We start from the raw sequence: 17,193 nt of genomic DNA, 5'->3' as shown, positions 1-17,193 counted from the left end.
ACTGATTTCACATGTGATTCAGAGCGTGGGTCACTGAAGGCGTTCACCTAGTGTTCTCGACGCAGCTCGAGTTCCTGAAGAGGAACTATAATACACACACACACATATCAGAACGCTTTTAAATCAGAGTGCTTTTAAAAACTACAGCAAGCTAAAAACAAAAAAACATCAAATTTTTGGGTGTTCTGTCTCTTCATTTTCATAAGATTAAAGCGACTTCTGTATCTGGAGTGGGTCACCTCAAAGGTGTCGACTCTACTGTACTGCTATAAACTAAGCTTGGAGGCATTCAATGTTCCAGTGATGAATAAACACGAAGAGCGTGTTTGTGTGGGTACCGTCACGTGGTCCGTGTTGATATGCAGAAACTGTTCTAATTCTGAGAGAAGTCAGTAATTTCCCTCAGGTGCCCGCCTCAGTGCGTAGGCCTCGGGAGTGCTCAGAGATTAAGGGCTTACAGTTGGCACATTAGCTGCTAAATGAATCCTGCTCTGTCACTGGTAACGGGGCCACCTAGCTGTCAGATACATTTCACTATAGTCCTACTCCACCCCTTGCCTAAATATACCCTTCAACACACTAATGTACACAAATGCTTAACTACAGTAGCTTATCTTACTTACTATGAAATATTATTTATTTTGTTTTGACCTTTATGCTCCCTTATTGACACGGATAGTGAAAAGAGGGCATTAAATGCAAGGTAAAAGAAGTGAGAATGGAATCAGAAAAATATAAATATTTATATTTGCCTGGCTTCAAGGTTTATATTCTAATATAAATGATAAAAAAAATTACTTCAAACATGGTTCAGCAATATAGTAGTCAATAATAATAAAAAAGCCAATAAAAAAAGAAATGTTGTATTTTTTATAAGTAACTTCTACACATCTAAAATAAAAATACATATTTTAGATGTATAAATATACAGTGGGTACGGAAAGTATTCAGACCCCCTTACATTTTTCACTCTTTGTTATATTGCAGCCATTTGCTAAAATCATTTCAGTTAATTTTTTTCCTCATTAATGTACACACAGCACCCCATATTGACAGAAAAACACAGAATTGTTGACATTTTTGCAGATTTATTAAAAAAGAAAAACTGAAATATCACATGGTCCTAAGTATTCAGACCCTTTGCTCAGTATTTAGTAGAAGCACCCTTTTGATCTAATACAGCCATGAGTCTTTTTGGGAAAGAGGCAACAAGTTTTTCACACCTGGATTTAGGGATCCTCTGCCATTCCTCCTTGCAGAGCCTCTCCAGTTCTGGCAGGTTGGATGGTAAACGTTGGTGGACAGCAATTTTTAGGTCTCTCCAGAGATGCTCAATTGGGTTTAAGTCAGGGCTCTGGCTGGGCCATTCAAGAACAGTCACAGAGTTGTTGTGAAGCCACTCCTTCGTTATTTTAGCTGTGTGCTTAGGGTCATTGTCTTGTTGGAAGATAAACCTTCGGCCCAGTCTGAGGTCCTGAGCACTCTGGAGAAAGTTTTCGTCCAGGATATCCCTGTACTTGGCCGCATTCATCTTTCCCTCAATTCCAACCAGTCGTCCTGTCCCTGCAGCTGAAAAACACCCCCACAGCATGATGCTGCCACCACCATGCTTCACTGTTGGGACAGGTGATGAGCAGTGCCTGGTTTTCTCCACACATACCGCTTAGAATTAAGGCCAAAAAGTTCTATCTGGGTCTCATCAGACCAGAGAATCTTATTCAGGTGTTTTTTAGCAAACTCCATGCAGGCTTTCATGTGTCTTGCACTGAGGAGAGGCTTCCGTCGGGCCACTCTGCCATAAAGCCCCGACTGGTGGAGGGCTGCAGTGATGGTTGACTTTCTACAACTTTCTCCCATCTCCCAACTGCATCTCTGGAGCTCAGCCACAGTGATCTTTGGGTTCTTCTTTACCTCTCTCACCAAGGCTCTTCCCCCCCGATAGCTCAGTTTGGCCGGACGGCCAGCTCTAGGAAGGGTTCTGGTCATCCCAAACGTCTTCCATTTAAGGAATGGAGGCCACTGTGCTCTTGGGAACCTTAAGTGCAGCAGAAATTTTTTGTAACCTTGGCCAGATCTGTGCCTTGCCACAATTCTGTCTCTGAGCTCTTCAGGCAGTTCCTTTGACCTCATGATTCTCATTTGCTCTGACATGCACTGTGAGCTGTAAGGTCTTATATAGACAGGTGTGTGGCTTTCCAAATCAAGTCCAATCAGTATAATCAAACACAGCTAGACTCAAATGAAGGTGTAGAACCATCTCAAGGATGATCAGAAGAAATAGACAGCACCTGAGTTAAATATATGAGGGTCACAGCAAAGGGTCTGAATACTTAGGACCACGTGATATTTCAGTTTTTCTTTTTTAATAAATCTGCAAAAATGTCAACAATTCTGTGTTTTTCTGTCAATATGGGGTGCTGTGTGTACATTAATGAGGAAAAAAAATTAACTTAAATGATTTTAGCAAATGGCTACAATATAACAAAGAGTGAAAAATTTAAGGGGGTCTGAATACTTTCCGTACCCACTGTATAAAACTGAAACAGCAAACTTGCAATTGCTCTGTTTTGCCCTATGGATTAAGACAAACAAAATTAAGGAAGAGTGGACAACATTAGCTTTTACCAATGCCCTTTTCTAATGTTTAGATTGTGGCAACATTCATTTTGTTTGAACAGATGATGACAATGAGTTAGAGCCATTTGTTCATATGTGACCCTGGACCACAAAACCAGTCATAAGTAGCACAGGCATATTTGTAGCAATAGCCAAAAATACACTGTATGGGTCAATGGACAATCCTCTCCCTCACATCTTTAAAAGGGTAGTGCACCCACTCACAATGATATGTACTCACTCACATGTCATTCTGAATCCCTTCCAATGCTCTTGCTTCCACAGATGACAAAAGGAGATGTTTAGCAGGCTCAAGCTGCTTTTTTTATTTAAAATGAAAAAGTGAAGAGTGATCAGAGGCTATCAAGCTCCAACAATGACAAAAAATTTAAATTGTTAGTATTTAAATTAAAATCTTAAAAGATTTTATTTTGAATTTTGCCCATTTTAATTTTATACATGTAACATTAATCAAAATATTATTTGCTATTATTTTTGGCAAAATATTAATATTTCATATTCAATATTATAAATTGGTGAATTTTGATTATGAATTGTCACAGAGCTAATACTACTGTCTGGCAAGAAAAATGTTAAATTGATTTTACATTTCAAAATCTGAAATTCTTCTTCATCTGAAAACTGATAGAAGAAGCTTTATAATTGTATAATATATTTACTCTAAAAAAAACCATGAGCCTTTATTGTGCACAAAGTGTATGGACTAATTTAAAAGAACAGTTCACCCAGAAATTACATTTTTTTTACTCACCCTCAGGCCATCCGAGATGTAGAGGAGAACAGATTAGAAGAAATTTAGCCTTACATCACTTACTTACTAATGAAGAAAGCAATATCATGGATAGACGACTCATATTTTAGCCTGAAGCAATGATTTGAAGTTAAAAACACCCTGATGGATTTGTTTATTACAAAGACAGCTTTTCTCTTCACAAAACATTAATTGATGGACTGGAGTAGAGTGGATTATTGTGATGTTTTTATCAGCTGTTTGGACTCTCATTCTGACGGCACCCATTCACTGCAGAGAATCCATTGGTAAGCAAGTGATGTAATGCAAAATCTTGAATCTCTACATCTTGGATGGCCTGTGTGTGAGTAAATGTTCAGCAAATTTTCATTTCTGAGTGAATTATTCCTTTAATTTTACTTTTTGTCACCTTTGGAGCTTGACAGCTCTGGATTACAATTCACCTTTTGTATTCTACAGAAGAAAGTAAGTCATACAGATTTGAAGCAACATATAGGTGTGTGTAAATGATGCCAGAAGTTTCATTTTTGGGTGAACTTTCCCATTAAAACTTGTTTTACAAATGCTCACAATGCAATGCGAGAAAATAAAGAGCCGTCAGGCACAGACCTTCCCTCCTGTTTTTTATTTTTGGCTTTGCACTGTAAAATGGCCCAGTGTGTTGAGTCGAGGAGGATAAATAATTAAACTGCTCTTTAAGATGTCTTAGTGAGTTCTTCAGCACCATGCACTCTATGTAAGATCGCTTCCTGTCGTTCCCTTGGCCGGGGCTTGCTGTCGCCATGGCAACCGCTCACATTTTACACACTTGAGAACAGTATATCATGCAACGGCTGAGGCTAAAACAGGAAATAGCAGTCTGTGCTTGATCGTGGCTTTCAGAGGCGTGTTTACAGCCAGTAATAGAAACCAGACGCATGATGGCGACTATAAACGTGGACGCTAACATACACATATTATAATGCGCAGCCCCTGACTTCAGAGTGTATTTATAGAAGTTTCTGTGAGGAAGAAGAGAAATCAGGACGCACTTTATATAACAGGGACAAACACATTGCTGTAAATGACTTGTAGAGTCAGACAAGTTCTCAGGTCAGCAGATCGTGCGGTTTACTGTATGACCTTCACGCTTAAATCCACTTCCCACTGACCTCAGAGCCCCCGTGAGCAGTCAGAGAGAGCACTAGAGTTACGAGGTGAACCCGAGGGACGTGTCCAGATAAGACCTTGAAGCCAGGGATGGTTTATTTGTTTTGGCATTTTCAGTAAAGCGGACATAAAACAGAGCAAGACATTTTTTGAAGGGCACGTCAATGTAGCAGCACAAAGCGCTATACGTGTTGCATCTCTTATAATGCACACGGAACATTCGCACAAATCTTTTCAGGCGCACCACCGTAAAAGAGCCACTAAACCACGGTGTAGGGTTGAAAATCAACAAAGACTTTTACTTTCCTGTCCCAAACCTGTCTTCCATAACAAAAGGGCCCTTTGGAATTCATGAGGACACAAAGGTGCTGATAGTGATCAAGGCTATAGGCCAAGATGTGTATACATTGGGGTTGTGCTGATTGTCACACTTTTAGTACAGTGGGAAAGCTGCAATCTGCTGATTAGTCAGTTTGAATAACTTAAAGCTTGATTGACAGGTGATCTGACCAATCATAATGCCGAGTCAGCGGCAGGAGAGTAGATTAACGTCGGTGGACTTGAACTCGAAAAATGGTGTGTATTGACGTCTTTCCGCGGTTGAAATAAAATACCTTCTGGTGTTCATTCATGTTTATTTTGTGCTTTAAGTAAATATGAAAAGATGATCGGTCCTCTTTGCTCCGCAATGTATTTTTCCCTGTGTGAGAACATGATGTGTGGTGTGAGAGCGGCATGGCTTGTCGGACGTAGCTACAGTAACTAAGGGGGGCGGGTCTTTGCGAAGGGTCAGTTGCTCGCTCTCTTTTTTTCACTGGTGCTGTCTTTTCTCTGGCTCTCTTCTCGGGTCTCTGCACTCTCTCTCTCTCTCTCTCATGTAACATTCTACATTCATGCTGTGTACAATTAACTGTATGTGTTTTTTCATCCTTCATCTATTTTGTAACCAATTCGAGTGTAACCATAATGAAATACTGTTATTAAACCATTACAATTATATATACTACTATTCAAAAGTTTGGGATCAGTACATTTTTAAATGTTTTTTAAAGAAGTATCTAATGCTCATAAAGGCTGCATTTATTTGATTGAAAATACAATAAAAACAGTAATATTGTGAAATATTATTACAATTTAAGCTAATGGTTTTCTATTTTCCTGTGATGACAAAGCTGAATTTTCATCAGCCATTTCTCCAGTCTTCAGTGTCACGTGATCATTCAGAAATCATTCTAATATTCTGATTTATTAACAATGTTGGAAATAGTTGTGCTGCTTAATTTCTTTTTTTTTTTTTTTTTTTTTACATAACTTGAATTGACACTCTGTGATACTCTTTTCACTGTATTTTTAAAATCAAATAAAAGTAGCCTCGATGATCAGAAAAGACTTGCTACCAATTGCAATACAAAATAGTCACACAACAGCAACACTCACTCACATATTTTGCTATTCTAACTAAGCTTTATTTCCATTGTTGGTATAAGTAGCAGTGGGTGGTAATAGACAAGAAATGTACACTTTTATACCATCAAGCTTATAACGTTTCTTTAGTCATTCTGCAATCCTACAGCCTGAACCACTGTAGTGAAAGCACCCTTACAGCGGGACGGTAGAGCGGTAGGACGGTGAATGTTAAGTGCGGACAGCTTTATAATTGCAGCTTTCAATAAACTTTACACATTCCACAGAGCAATTAGCATGAGCCATGCCACTTGACGATTTCAATTTGCTCAGTAAAACGCAACACCCACGAACCTCCGTCTGAGAGACGGGCAAGAAAACAATGCAGTGAACAGACGCTCTGCCATCAGTCTCAGAGATGAGTGCTCTGTGACTCTGGAAGACCAAAAGACTTTTTCCTGATTAATGTTTCTAGTTCTGTCCTATCTGCTTTCTGTCTGTCTCCCTGGTATTTTTCTCTTTCCCAAATAGGAAGATTGAATTGACGAGGAGAAATGGATTTGGAGGAGATGACCCACACATAATTAGTGCTGCTTGCTAAGGTAAACATCACTATTATTATTGTTCAGTCATAATAATTTTTCCAAACCCCTAACACTAAGTTTTAAGCTTCATCCTGAACTGTTTTAGTCAGGAATGAAACCTCAGATTGTGCAGCTTGTTGAGGAGGGAAGCACTACTATTTTTGTTGCTGAAGTAATAGTCAAACAGCTTAGCAACTACTCCAAACAGGTTAGCATCCGCCAAAACACCACAGCAATCGCATAACAATATGCTAAAAACCACTCCAAACAACTTAGCAACCACATAACAATGCCAAAGCAACCACCCAAAACACCACAGAAACCAACCAGGATACCTCTGACACCACTTAGCAATAGAGATCGACCGATATATCGATTTACCAATATTTTTCCCAATATTTAAGCATTTTACAATAATCGGATATCGGTTTTGTAATACCGGATTCACGATAAACGCAAATGTTTTGAGAATTGCACGCAGGATCGCAATTGCACCACGGCGTCTGAGGGGAGAGGTAGCAACCTCCTAATACCCTAGCAACCAAACAAAAACTGCTGTATTCTGCTGCAGTACATTAATGAGCTCAACATATTGAGCTAGTTTTAGAATAGTGAAAATGTCCTGGATGAGGCATTCAAGGCATTTTTAAGCATTTTTTTCTTTCACTCAACACAATCTAATCCACCCTCTTTCTTTCTCTCTTTCTCTCTGTCACTTCATTTGAGATTTATTCTTATTTCAGCTGAGTCATACAGACACAAAGTGGGAGTGGGAGAAGGAGATGGAGGAAATTATGGGATGGAAAGAGGGAAAGATGGAGAGATAGACAGACCTCAGGTAAAATACAAAAAAAAAAAAATCTGACCCAGAGGCAGTCAGTGTCTATTCAGAGTCAATATATTCTCTATATACAATGAGCTCCAAAAATCTGAGATCACTGGACAAAAATGTTTTTCATAAATGACTGTCGTATCATTCTAAAATTGTCCTTGCACTCATCCTCTGTGAAATGGTGCGGGACATATGCACCACCAGTCCTTGTTTCGGACTTTCATCTACAGATGCCTTGTTTTAGGAATGGGAGGCAACATTTTACTGCTTGATAAATATAGGCAGTACAGCACAAAGATTATTGTGCTCATCATCTCCTAATTAGGATCTTAAATAGATAAACATAAATTCGGCTTTGCATGTCAAATTAAAATTTCTTATTTTACGTTAACATGTTGAAATACTTCTAAAATATTTTCAGGTTTGAATCAAATTTTGGATTCCCAGATTTTAATGCAAAACCCACTGTATATTTACATTTATACAGTATGTTTTATGTTGGCTGGGAACTTGCAAAATGATGAGACAAGGGTTCCCCAGTCATTTCTCCCTGATGTTGGAAGGCAAGTAGCTTTTAGAATGGACCCCCCATCGTTTGCCGGGGTGGCATCAGAGGCAGAGATGAATACATTTCAATGTGACTTCTTAGTCACTCATCTGACTCATGTAGGTTCAAAGCAGGCGCTGTAGTAGAGAATGAAAGAATGTCTGAAATGAAAATTTACGCATCCACCTCTAGAGAAGACAGGTAATGTCACCGGCATGACAACACGGCGCTCTATTGTGCTCTCTTTGCACCCCTTCTCTCTATGTTTCTCTCTTTCTTTCAGCTAATTCAAAGAGAGGAAGAAATGTAGAACAATTATGACACAGCAGCTATTTATCAACGGTGAAATCTTAGGAATGACAGGTGAACTGAACACAAGGAACATTTTCAGCCTGATCCCCTGAAGCAAAGCCTCCAGCCAACAGAAACTCTACCACAATCATTCATTACTGCTTATTACATGAAGAAAACACATTCATGGGGGCTTACATGCTTACAATGCTGTTCAGTTGCTTTGTCACAATCTGTATTGTTAAAAGCGCTATATAAATAAAGGTGACTTGACTTGACTTGACTTACAGTAGAAAACATTCATGTTTTCTACTGTAAGCATGTATTTCTGTAGAAATTTTAAAAAGTAGCCATGTGTTCTGATAAAACATTGTTTTGCGAGTTAACATGTTGGCAAAGTCAAGCTACATTTGCATTATCTAGGTCTGTTAGCCCACAAAATGCATTTAGGTTACATTGTAGAAATATTGTTGTTTGACGTAGGCAGACATGTCTTAAATTAATGTTCTGGGCTCTGGGCTCAATTGACAGGATTTGTTGCGTAATGATGATTTCCACAAAAAATGTATCTTCACTTGTCCCTCCTTTTCTTAAAAAAATATATATATTTAAATATATATATATATCAGCAATTTATTTAATCAAAACAAACAGTGAAAACAGTAAATCTTATAAAATCTTGTAACACTTGTAATAACAAAAATCTTGTTATAAAAGATGATGCTGTATTGGCTAAGACACAAGATACCAGAGTAGAACTCTCTTCATGTTTAGTTTTTTTTTTTTGAGTAAAGAAAATGCAGCACTTATTATTATTATTATTATTATTATTATAGGCAAAAAAAAGTAAAGAAAAAAATAATGTTATTAGCCGGTAGGAATGCACTGATACCACTTTTTCCAGTACTCGCCCGATAACGATACTTTTATTTATTTTAGTTACTTGCCGATACCGAGTACCGATACCGATATTTTTATTACATTTGTAAATTTTTTAAATATTGGGTACAGAAACCAAAAGGGTATGTTAGTTGGTTAACTTCATTTATCAAATAGATACAGTCAAACCAAAATGTATTCAGACACCTTCAACATTTCTCACATTATCACAGTTTATTCGCTATAGTTTAGAAAATGATAATAAAATATGACAATAAATTCATCTTGATAATGTTAGATCATTTTGATAGAAAGGTATGTAATAGATTACAATCAACCAAAATAATTCAGACAGCTGTTAGTATGACAGTATTTACACAACTATGATTACTTTGTCGGGCAACCTTTAGCCTTAATGACAGCCTGTAGTCTCCTGGGCATGCTGTCACCCAGCTTCATGCAAACCTGAACTTCAGTTTTTTTCCCAGACCTGGTCTGAATAATTTTTGGACCCACATTTGTATCAATTTTACTGGTAGTCCACTGTATGAAGAATTTTTGGGTATAATTTGTCCCAGTTTACTTTATTTTGCTATCCTCACTTACATAAATGAACTATAGTGTCCTAATAAAAATATCAAAAATTATATCTGCTCTCTGAATTATTTTTGGTGTCACTGTATATCCTTCGGTTATTGTCACACTTAATTATGCCATTAAAATGTATTTTACAAGTTTTTGTTACTTTTACTGTTCATTTGTTTTGCTCTATGGTACATCATCTTTAATTTAATAGCATTAGAGCTGCTCCATTGCAGCGGCTTAGTACTGTAATCACGCGCTTTGCTGTAATAATGCAGGGAACCACTCCTTATAAATCTCCTAACTGTGATATTTTCAGAAATAGAAGTTGCGTTTTTTCATCTGAAATGTGCTGCGATTTATATTCCAAAGCCACTCATATAATGCAGAAACACTCAAGCAAGCAAGACACGCGTAACGCGTGCAGGTATTTGTACTGATGCAGAATAGTACAGCCTAGCGCATTTCACACAGGCTGCTAGTTTCACTTTCGCCCAGAAAGTCGTGTATGCCTAAGGTTGAAAATAAATGATGTTTATAGTGAATGCCCCTATGAATGGTTTTATTTTTACGATTTCGTTTGAATCCAAATGATGCGTGTGCTAAGTGAGTGAACATCAAAGATCACACAACAGAAGTGCGCACGTCTCTCTCTCTTTCTCTCTCTCTCTCTCTCTCTCTCTCTCTACCGTTAAGTAACTTGTGCATTGTTTTACTAACTTGTTTTTGACATATCCGACCGAACTACAAACTTTCCAGTGATGTCTGTGAGAAAGATATATTCACTCGACAAGCTCGCGCATCTGCATACATATACTTCGTAGTAGACATCTTTAACTCCTTTCTGCTGTCTGTTGTTCTGTTGTTGGTGTTTCTTTGTTTGAACATGGCGCTTATCACATGTTGTGTGGTATCGGCATTTGGTATCGGGGCATTTTAACGAGTACGAGTACGAGTACAGGAGACCAGTATCGGTATCGGTGCATCCCTATTAACCGGTATTTTTTCTACTCAAACCGGTTTTGGGACGGTAATAAATATTGATTCTGCTCGGAGTGAACTGATTGATTTTTTTTTTTTCGTTTTTAAGCATTGGTTGAAATGCTAAAAAAATTTTGTAATAATTATTAAAAAATTTCAATTGAGCTTAACTTGTATTGAACGTGGATTATTCCTTTAAAGTGCATATGGTTGTGATGTCACATTTATTAAATTAGATTACCGATAACCCTAATAACATTGCATTAAGTGAACACTAAGCAAGGATGAAAGGATGGAAAGTGCACAAACACACACACTGACATGAAAGTACATACACACATTCTCATACACATACTAGATATGACTACATATTCAAAACACGGCTCAGTTTTGTCACATCCATTTTGATACAACTCTTGTAGAACAAAGAGGAGATAAAAGAGGAAACGTGCAAGACAGCAAGGCAGGCAGGAGACAGCGTTCTCGTTCCAGCGCATACTTGCAGACGTTGAGAATAATAAGGTCTGAAAAGCATTAGTGAAAGAGTTCCACAGCTCCGTCCAATCCTGACAGCCTTTCTTCTCAGCAAGCGAATGACTTAGCTCGTGAATTTCAAACTGTTGCGGCTGGGAAAAACTGAGAGATGTGTCTCGCTGTAATTCATCAGAACTCAAAAACAAAAGTTAGTTTTAACGTGTCGCTTACATGATGAATACAGTCGACTTGTGGGAAGAGAGTTTTAGGAATTTTGGTTTGTGCACTTTTAAGGTGTGAATTTTTTCTGCATTTCTTTGCCACTTTCAAACTGTGGACGTGACCAATACGTATGCACTTCCAATGCATATGTCACAGCATATCAAGGATGTTTTGTGTCCTAATCCTATTGGTCTGGAATGATTTAATGCAAACATGAAGTGAAATTTACTATAACAACCCATAGATCACACTGAGTCACAGAGAGGGGAAAAGTGCACTCCGGGTAACTGGGACATCTACTCAACAAGACTTCCTTCCTCTTTATTGTTACTGTCATGCCTCATAAAAATACTGACCTCTTCATAGTAAATATGTGCACCTCAATGAGCAAATCATGCAACTTGAAGTAACCCCTCAGTGACCTCCCAGAACAACCTGGAAACGATAGCAACCACCTAGCAGCCACACAAAACACCCTAGAAACACCATAGCAAACACCCTAGCATTATGAGGCATTTTCACAAATATGTAAAAAGTTATAAATCGCTGAGCCTCCTTTCACCAATTTAGCAACAGAAGCAGAGTTTTTGTTCTACAGCATTTCTAAACACAGCCACAGCTTTCTACAGGCTTTGAACTTCAGAGGCGCTACTCAACATGAAGAGGCTGGAAAAAAACAGGAAAGCGCAAAAGAGAGGAAAGAGGGGGGTTTATTTGGATAGTTTTTCATGGAGTGTCAAAAGGACTTCCACAATCACCAAATCAATCCCGACCTACTGGTAACTGGGCGAGAGGTGAGAGGTGCTTAGCTGTGAGAGAGTGTGAGAAAATAACAGGGAGAGAGAGAGAGAGAGAGAGAAAGAAAGTAAGAAAGCGGGAGAGAGAGAGAGAGCAATGATCAGTTTTGCAGTGAAACTGAAGGAGTAAATCTCACTGGTAATCCCTTATTAAATAGTTCTTAGAACTTCTTGGTCTTTGTGTGGTTCTGTGCTTGTCTTTTCCATCAGTAAAAAGTCTGTTAAAGGGCACCTATTATGCAAAATCCACTTTTACAAGGTGTTTGGACAGAAATGTGTGTTGGAATTGTGTGTACACAGCCATCTTAGAATGATAAAAAATCCATCCAGTCTTTTTTTTAATCTTCATAAAACCAAACCAGGCTCAAAAAACGAGCGGTTTGAATCCTGTCCGCAATATGACGTCATATTGCGGTAGCCCCGCCCACCGCTATTGACTGAAGGGCACGTATTACCATATCCTCAGCTCTCAGTGTGTTGTGCCATGTCCGGCATTCTGTCTGCGTTCGATCGGCTGTGTCGCATCCATCGCTACAAAGTGGCTGTGAAAAACTATACAAGTGCATAAATGATTCAAACCACCATTCCGAGACATTCTGGTTGATTCGCATTACTGTTTCTTCTGCTGTAGTCTCTCCTTGTTCTGGGTCTGAGTCCGGTTCGTACATATACGGCTGATTACCGGTCCTTGCTTCTCCTTTCTGTTTATTGCCATACGCAAAGCTGAGACGTCTAGGCTCCACCCCCTTCTGGAGTCGGGTGGGAAGTTGCAGCTCATTTTCATGTAAGGGAACACAGCCCTGAAACAGCACATTTTAGACCCGCCCCAAACTGACACTTTTCAACACATTATACAATAAACGATCTGTATGGTATTTTGAGCTGAAACTTCACATGCACATTCTGGAGAGCCATAAGATTAATATTACATCTTGTAAAAAAGGGCATAATAGGTGCCCTTTAAAATCCAATAAGAGGGCTGGATATGGACCACTTGTCACTGTGCTAATACACACCACCGTTGTGCAGGATACACATTTTACACAATGTACCACAAGCTTTTACTATAACAAGATCTCAGGACAGAATAATGCTAAATTAACTAAAGAGAGGAGCATTTTGCTAAATGTGCACCATATAACATATCCATTATCATTTTTTCTTTTCTTTTTACTGTTCTTCAGTATTTAATTTGTTTGAATAAATCCGTCAAGTTCTTGTGACAACCACTATTTAAATGTTTATATTTCAAAAAACAAATTGCAGTAGAAATAGGCTATAATTATGCAATTTAAAGTTGAAAAAGATTATAACTTTAATATTACAAAAACTTTACTGAGTATATTTTAAGTGTTTGTATACAAATCAGCAAATTTCAGCCTTCCATATTATTGACTCTCAGGTATATTTTACAGCATTACTTGAGAGATTTTTTTTCCTTGAGAACATCCAAAATAATCGATATTGAATCGAAATCAGAATCGAATCGCAAGCTTGTGAAGGATAATCAAAACAAATTTTGAAATCTGTGTCAAAGCCCAGTCCTATTGTAAAATATTAAATTGTAATAAATTAAAAATAACTTGATTCTTAAATCCCATTACCTTCTTGCATAACAAATCAATATTTCTTGTATGTGTATTTATTTATTTGCCTAAGTAGTCTTGTTTTATCAAACTTCCTATCTTAGGATACAATCAATTCCTGATGGTCCTGCATGGAATATCCTGTTTCACCCAGAAATACATCAAATTATGGACTTAAAATGGGATGCAAAAGGAAATTCCAGCTGACTTTACCGACTAGGCTACACACGCTATAATTATGCAATTTAAAGTTGAAAAAGATTATAACTTTAATATTACAAAAACTTTACTGAGTATATTTTAAGTGTTTGTATACAAATCAGCAAATTTCAGCCTTCCATATTATTGACTCTCAGGTATATTTTACAGCATTACTTGAGAGATTTTTTTTCCTTGAGAACATCCAAAATAATCGATACTGAATCGAAATCAGAATCGAATCGCAAGCTTGTGAAGGATAATCACAACAAATTTTGAAATCTGTGTCAAAGCCCAGTCCTATTGTAAAATATTAAATTGTAATAAATTAAAAATAACTTGATTCTTAATTCCCATTACCTTCTTGCATAACAAATCAATATTTCTTGTATGTGTATTTATTTATTTGCCTAAGTAGTCTTGTTTTATCAAACTTCCTATCTTAGGATACAATCAATTCCTGATGGTCCTGCATGGAATATCCTGTTTCACCCAGAAATACATCAAATTATGGACTTAAAATGGGATGCAAAAGGAAATTCCAGCTGACTTTACCGACTAGGCTGCCACCTATCTGTGTTCACACTCGCTCACAATTTATGACAAGTTATGAAGTTTCTAGTAGACTTCAAAGAAGACTAAATGTCCTCTGGGCTGCCATGACTGACAATGTGTCAGTGATCGACCTGTCACTAATACAAGCCATAGTCAAAAGACCTGCAGCTAGTCCGTCTACTAGTGACTTCACTGCAAATCTTCATCTCAGAGTATAAGAACACAAAAAACGAAATATTTTAGACTCGTTGTACTTTAGAGTGATAAGACGAAGTTGCAAATGATATCTGAGGATGCAAGTCAATCATGTTCCGTATAAATACTAAACAGCTCATTTGCCTGTCACTCTCTCAAACATCATCTCCACACACAGACTGGAGTGTCATTCCCAAGATCCTCGGAGAAATAATCCAGTGCTCTGTGCCATTTCAACTATTTAGTGAGACACCAGTGCTAGCAGACAAACTGAGAGCAATTCATTCCAATGCTCATACAGCACACGGTCAGCTTTTGTTCGAAAAACAAGAAGCAAAATCTTCTTGAAAAGTGTTATCTCTGAAATTAAGCCTGCTTGCGCTTTCTTCTCCTGCCTTTGAACCCATTTCACATCCATCTTTTTCATAAAAAGTATTATTTAGTCTTAATAACTTATTTCCCTTTTAAAAGCGTCCTCTAAAACTGCTAATTATATCAAGCTGGCATCTTAGATCTAATTGATGTTTCAATAGCTATGCAACAACCAGGGCCTTGACAAGCAGAAGAAAACTTCACTTTAATGTTTAATGGCATATCTGAGAAAGAAGGATGGTGCAGGGCGCAGTACGTGCAAACTGAACATGCGTTAGTGTGCGCTAGCACTTCTGAGCTCAGCAGATGTCCCTCCTATAAATGTGGCAGCCGTTGCAGGTATATCGCTGTCGCCTCCCCATGCATCAGATAATGTCACAGCCACAAAAGAGTTTACAAAACACAGCTAACTGCCAATTATTTTGAGCAAGTTGCTGCCTGCACCGCACCTCTATGCACTGCTCAAAAGCCACTCTTCGAGAGGGTGTGTTGAGATTTTTTTCTGTCATATAAGCGTGTTTAAGAGGGTGATGATATATAACCGACTATATATAACTAGGCACTCATTCGCATTCATCAGATACTCATTATGGTGCAGGGGTTTATGTAACTAAACACAAAAAAAGCAAGGTAATGATCAGGCTGTGAGTGAGCAACTAGAGTTGCTCTGCTGTGTTGCTGTAGGAGGTGGATGTCTGCTGGGCTTTGGACTGCCGTGAGTGTCACACTTGCACCTTGGTTGGGAAACATATTTATAATAACATCTCTCGCACCGCACTTCCATTAGTGTGCCGCTTTAAATGCCACCAGGTTAATTAAATCTCTGATTACTGTGATTCACACGCGTGAGTCTCATAAAAAAAAATACATGTGGAGGGATCCAGCACATACTAAGGATGTGGAATTTTTCAGGACAAGAATATCAAGTATATCAGGACGATGGACCATGAGCTGTGAAACAAACCAAGCCATCGGTCAATGTCTTTAGAGTTTGTCGAGAATTCATTTCCAGTCAAATTAAATATAGATCACATCTTAGGTGCACTGAATGCAAATTCATTTAGGTGTCTAAAGAACCACTTCCGGGCATGTCAATAAGTCAACCACTTGTATCATTGGGCCACAGTAGGTATTGGTCTTATACTGGATAAAACTGTTAAGAGGTGGATTGGTTCAATAGCGTAAACTGCGACCAAACTGTGATTTGCGCTCATGAACCAACCATGTGATTCTGATTTTGCATAACTCCCTGTCCTCTGCCCACCATCTCTATCAATAAAAAGCAGCAAAATTCACATGCAACAAATAGGAAGTCTATTATCTTTAAAACATTACTTACTGCTACTTTGCATTGACTAAATAAACTAAAAACGTTGTAACTGTTATCATTAACATTTACTCTCCAAGTGCTGGGACCAAGATACCGAGGAAAAGTGCACAACAGCCCATCCAGTCCTCTGCCTGCTGAGGCTAATGAGTGTAATAAGGCATTTCATTGCAGCCATTATTAAAATAAGCAAGGAAACAGCCACGAGGTCTAGTTTTAAAAGGTTTGCTATCGTAGATTTAACTTTAAAAGGGTTCTGTGTACAAAATGCGTTTTTTGGCATGCAACAAGCATTAACCCTGTATGGTACACATTATTGTCTAATTGTGGAATATTTTATAGACTACTTCATAGACTACCATTCAAGATCTTTTATTATTTTTTAAAGAAATTAATTATTTTACTCAGCAAGGATGCATTAAATTGATCAAAAGTGACTGTAAATAGATTTGTATTGAAACAAAATATTTTTATTTCAAACAAATGTGTTTTTGTTTTTGTAATTTTTTTTACTTTCTATCAATAAAAGAACCCTGGAAAACAGTATTATAGCTTCTTAAAAAAAAAAGAGTAGCGTATTTTGTCATAAAATACCATTACTTCAAATTAAGCAAATCCAAGAAATTGTAAAGTTGCCATATGAAAGAAAAGAAAAAAAAAACTTAATTTAATTAATTGAGTATTTATATATGTGGAGCTCTCACATACTAAAACAGCATATTATCTGTTACTTTAAACATTTTCATTTTATTTCCAATATATTACATTATATCCTTTTCTGTAAAAAGAGAGTAAATGAAAATAATGTGTTGCAATATGGATGCACCAGA

General features: G+C 37.7%; 1 protein-coding gene across 4 annotated transcripts in view; it reads right to left on the bottom strand.

Moving 5' to 3' along the window:
* Positions 1-17,193, bottom strand: part of LOC107588274 (forkhead box protein N3-like) — an 88,564-nt gene that overhangs the window by 12,491 nt on the left and 58,880 nt on the right. The gene's annotated exons all lie outside the window — the stretch shown is intronic.

Source organism: Sinocyclocheilus grahami, unplaced genomic scaffold, assembly GCF_001515645.1.
Source record: "Sinocyclocheilus grahami isolate Dianchi unplaced genomic scaffold, SAMN03320097.WGS_v1.1 scaffold101.1, whole genome shotgun sequence".
Lineage (NCBI taxonomy): Eukaryota > Metazoa > Chordata > Actinopteri > Cypriniformes > Cyprinidae > Sinocyclocheilus > Sinocyclocheilus grahami.
The sequence above is the reverse complement of the archived record's forward strand: the minus strand, read 5'-3'. Positions and strand labels throughout refer to the sequence as shown.